The 5,000-nt window shown below is 44.5% G+C and overlaps 3 non-coding genes across 3 annotated transcripts; 1 reads left to right on the forward strand and 2 right to left on the reverse strand.

The window, feature by feature from the left end:
* Nucleotides 1–840: 840 nt before the first annotated feature.
* Trnap-ugg (transfer RNA proline (anticodon UGG)) lies at nucleotides 841–912 on the reverse strand. Its single transcript has one exon. It is a non-coding gene; the product is annotated as a tRNA-Pro (tRNA).
* Nucleotides 913–2,523: 1,611 nt separating this feature from the next.
* On the reverse strand, nucleotides 2,524–2,596 carry Trnav-cac (transfer RNA valine (anticodon CAC)). Its single transcript has one exon. It is a non-coding gene; the product is annotated as a tRNA-Val (tRNA).
* A 603-nt stretch (nucleotides 2,597–3,199) lies between these two features.
* Nucleotides 3,200–3,273, forward strand: Trnan-guu (transfer RNA asparagine (anticodon GUU)). The gene has a single exon. It is a non-coding gene; the product is annotated as a tRNA-Asn (tRNA).
* The last annotated feature ends 1,727 nt before the right edge of the window (nucleotides 3,274–5,000 follow it).

Raw genomic sequence — 5,000 nt, forward strand, 5'->3', positions numbered from 1 at the left:
CCATCGTTGCAAGAAAGACAAAAGTGGAACCAAGTTCGAAGAAACCTACGCATTGGAGACCTCGTCCTGATCGCTGATGATAATGTTCCAAGGAACTAGTGGCCCTTACGTCGAGTTGCAGGCGTGTTCCCTGGCAACGATGGATTAGTGAGGAGTGTCGAAGTGAAAGCTAAAGGATCTTTTTTCAAGCGACCAGTTACCAAGATTTGTTTGCTAGAAGCGGCAGATGATAAAGAAGGACAGTGAGCTTCGCTGAACGGCCTACTTGGTAACAAGAATGATTTTCAAATAACATGAACTTCGGTCAAAAGGCGTTCATGGGGGGCGCGATGTTGTCACCGGAACTGCTTTCTGAACCGGAACTCGAGTACACGTCATCTCCCATGATACCTCTGGGTCATACGCCATGTGCTGGAAGAGTCGGACATGTTTAGTTTGAAATTGTTTGAATATTCTTTCCATCGAACGAAAAATATGGACTATGTCGCTTTTGATTGACTTCTACCCGGACTCGTCAACATATGTAAGTTTTGTAGAATTTTCGCACTCGTTGTTTTTGAAACCTATTTCTGACAGCTTTCATAAGATACACTCATATCTGTTGCAGCGAATCTACTACTACAACAACAACTTGTGAGATCGAAATAAGAGACAGAGAAACCAGTAGAACCTGTGTACGTGAAACTGTTGTCGAATCTCGATATTCACGGAGCCGGGATTGAGAGAATTGCAGGAGTGACTACAGATACGTTGACCTCCAATGGCGAAAGAAGAGTGTGCCGTATGTTGGGGCGTGATACTGACGGCAAGTTCTTGATCTATGAACATTGCTGTATAAAAGGGCCTGTCCGGGAGTCGAATCCGGGACCTCTCGCACCCAAAGCGAGAATCATGCCACTAGACCAACAGGCCGTGCAGGGAAAGCTACCGTCACGCCCACTGTGTTGCAAATTACTTGGGCGAGAGTTGAAAACAAACCCTACCACTTGTCCTAATGTGGTGTTCTATGTCTAAATTGTCTCATTGTTAATCACCACGTGAGTGAAGTAGCTGAGTTGAGGCAATTCGCGTTTAACAGGTACCGATGCACAGACCCAGACGGACAGAAGGAAAGTGCATTTTCTTCGACTTGACCACAGGCGCCCCAAGCTGAAAATACGTGGTGTATGCGACAGTTTGTGTATATAGAGAATTGCATGGGAAAATCACCGATCGTAAAAAAATTGTGTAAATAACTATCTCATTTGCAATAAAGTTTTCCTACCTCAAATGTGTGACCAACTTGTCTCTTTTGGCGAGTTTCGAGCCATTCTGACGCCGTTTAGTGAAGTCATCCGGAAGGCCGTTGCTGAAATAATGGGAAGGCCGGTGACTCCATGCATCGCTGGCCAGACCTCACTTCACAAATCGTTTTCTCCTCAACAGGAAAAGTCCCGAATCGCAATAAAAACAACAGTTCCATAAAGCCCAATAAATTTCACTCCAAATACGTGTGTTTCGGCGGCCAAAAGACTCCTGGTGAACGAAAACTTTGCCTTAAAATCCACCGGGTAGTCAACAACGGAAACTCGCAAGATGGTTTCAGCCTCAACTCTGATTGGTCCATTTGAATTTGACCGCGCGCTGGCAACACGACCGTTGTTGACTGCCCAGTCACAAGTCAACAACGGTCGTGTTGCCAGCGCGCGGTCAAATTCAAATGGACCAACCAGAGTTGAGGCTGAAACCATCTTGCGAGTTTCCGTTGCTGACTACCCGGTCACAAGCCTCTGAGGAAAGCCGAAGAGGTGAATTTTAAGGCAAAGTTTTCGTTCGCCACGAGTCTTTCGGCCGCCGAAACACACGTATTTGGAGTGAAATTTATTGGGCTTTATGGAACTGTTGTTTTTATTGCGATTCGGGACTTTTCCTGTTGAGGAGAAAACGATTTGTGGAGTGAGGTCTGGCCAGCGATGGACGGAGTCACCGGCCTTCCCATTATTTCAGCAACGGCCTTCCGGATGACTTCACTAAACGGCGTCAGAATGGCTCGAAACTCGCCAAAAGAGACAAGTTGGTCACACATTTGAGGTAGGAAAACTTTATTTCAAATGAGATAGTGATTTACACAATTTTTTTACGATCGGTGATTTTCCCACACAATTCTCTATATACACAAACTGTCGCATACACCACGTATTTTCAGCTTGGGGCGCCTGTGACTTCACAACATATGATCACTGGTCTTTGGAGATTGCGGGACTGCAGGTTGTTGGGCTGGAATAAACATGGTGTAGCAGTCTTTAAAATGAGAAACCTGGAGTTGTGGTCGTTTAGCTTCAGCTATTCTCGGTTTTCACATGACGTCACGACCGCCATGTTGGTGCCCTAAACAAAGAAAAGGCGGCCATGTTGGTGCCCCGAGCAAATCCTCCGGGAATTGAAATCTATTGTTATGCAAACGCTTCCTTTTGTTTTCGTTGAAAAACATGGCTGTTGATCACGTGAGTGAAAACCAGCAATAGGCTCCTTAAAAATGCATTTTGTTTTCGGCAGGACTTGAACCTGCGACCTTCCGCGTGTGGGGCGGACGTGATAACCACTACACTACGAAAACAAGCACGACTATGCGAGCGGTTAAACATTTGCGGGCTGTGAAGGAGTATGAAATTAAAAAGGATCACTGTGCTCTCAAGTGATCCAAATTTCACAACTGCACTCTTCTGATGTAAGGCTTTTCTTTTAAGAATGAGGAACTTCAAGCATTGCAAAAAGGGTATTTAAAATCAGGCTTGCTTTTAAAGTTTCTTTGTCTTTGGTGTGTGTGAAACTCGAAGATTCTTGCGGAATAGAGTTGTCACCGTGAAATGGAACATTATAATACTGGAGTGTAAGTGCACGGAATAAATGCTCTCAAAGGGTTACCACTAGTGCAACAAAATCAAAGGAACGTTAAAAATTTCTTCAAAGACGTTGTGGGCTGGTTGTTTTGTCGACAGCTGTTGGAAATAACGAAGCAAGTGAGGCATGAGTAGAAGGAAATCAAAGGATCGTTAACAACACGTTCTGGACTGGTTAATCTTTTTCTCGGCACTGCTACTTTCGTGTCTGAAAAGGACAAGAAAAAATGGCCGCAGGAATTTAGGAGGCTCATCGCATAGTCGTGGTCAAGATTGAGTGGAAATTTATCCAATCATGTCCTCGGCCAAGCGGCAGACCTGTCTCTGTGGCGCAATCGGTTAGCGTGTTCGGCTGTTAACCGAAAGGTTGGTGGTTGAAGCCCACCCAGGGACGCTTACTTTTGATTGGCATAGGCCAGCTGTAGGCAAACAAGTCAAGGTTGGCCATGACTAAGGGGCCAATCGGAAGATCACTTCGTCACCTTCGTCAAAGCGAGTCTATGTGTGAGGTCTTTGCCTTGAAAGCGATTTTCATTCATCTGTACAGTTGATTACGGGCGTTTTTCGGGTCAACATAAACAGCTTTAAAAAATGGAGGATTCCAAGTTTCCTGAAAAAATCAGCAGGTGGAGGTCATTCCTCCGTGAGGCTCCTTTTCTGTCAGTTGCCATGAATGTCCCAGTGATTTCACAGTCACCAGGTGAACAGGAGTTCCCATCGTTGAACCAATAGAGACCTTGTTTAGAAGTTTACAGCGGATAAACTGCTCTTCATTCCAAGGAAAGACTCGCAGACATGACATGATTAAACTTGGTAACAATACAACAGGCTGCCTGTGAAAACTCCGGGTGTCGATTTCGGTACCTCCCGCATACGAAGTGGGCGCTATATTCCCCGTTTCCCGGAACCACGCTTGTTAAGTGATAATTATGCGATTTGCACTTAAATGTTCGCCACCGCGATGCCTTGAGCTTCTTATTTGCATCGTCTGTTTTTGCCTCGACACCTTGTCGTCCGTGATCAGATATATCATTGAAGAGAGCATCAGGTCGGAAGAAAGCTTAGGATTAGGCACAACTAAAAGTGACACGAGCGACCAGCTATGGAAATGTCACAAGACCACTTGTCAACGTTAAATCTTATGAGTAAGAGAGTTTAATGTCATCCAGCTCTGTGATTTAGAAGACAACTCGACAAAGGTGCGAGCATTTTAAGACAAGGCATTTTACTTCTGCCGCCATATTGACGATTTCTAGTTAAAGTAATTTTCATTGTTATCATACACGAACAGCCATGCAGTCAAAAGGCACTTTTCGTGCTGGCATATACAACCAGATTTTCGAGACCTGCATATACGTGCATTTTAGCGCATGTACGCGCATTTTAGCACCAGTATATATGGGCCCTTTTAGGAAGCGTATGTTTGGCCATTTAAACCGCGCATATACGCGATCTTAATGGTCGTATACATGGGCTCAAAGCCCATACGTATCGTATTTAAAAAAGCATACGCGGCAGAAAAACCCGCGTATACCCTGTCGTAATTTTGAAACGAATGGGCAACCATAGTTATCGAGATTCCTATACAAATCCTTATAATTGTTTACCTTTCGACTCTGGGCCACCTGTGGTCACAGTAATGTTAGCTAGTTTCCATTCCTCCTCTTCTATGAGCGGCCATTTCAGGAACGTTTTCTTGAGTCCTTCGGATATTTCCGTACTCTTAGTTGTGTTTCTGTTTTATATGCTCAGATTGGACAATTTCTTTATGATTTTGAGTTACAATGGTTGTTTTGGTCTTGGTACACTTTTAAAAGGCAAATAGGAAAAATTCCAAAATTTTTGTTCATTTCACCTTTAGGAGAACGCGGCAGATTCAGAGGTAGGGAGTTCAAGATCAAATGTTGCCCGGCCTGCTGAGTATACAGAAAGGTCTTGAGAAATGTGCAATTTCTGTTGGTTGCGTTGTGTAGAGGGAGTAGTATTCTGGGGGGGGGGGGGGGGATAGGATGGAGGTGATGGAGAAGACCAGGGAGGGGTAAGTGAGTAGAAGGGAGGGAAAAATGTCAATTTTTTTTAACCCCCTAAAAAAACCAAGTCCCAGCTTTTTTAACTACACCT

This window comes from Montipora capricornis, chromosome 12 (genome assembly GCF_036669925.1).
Source record: "Montipora capricornis isolate CH-2021 chromosome 12, ASM3666992v2, whole genome shotgun sequence".
In the NCBI taxonomy this organism is placed as follows: Eukaryota; Metazoa; Cnidaria; class Anthozoa; order Scleractinia; family Acroporidae; genus Montipora; species Montipora capricornis.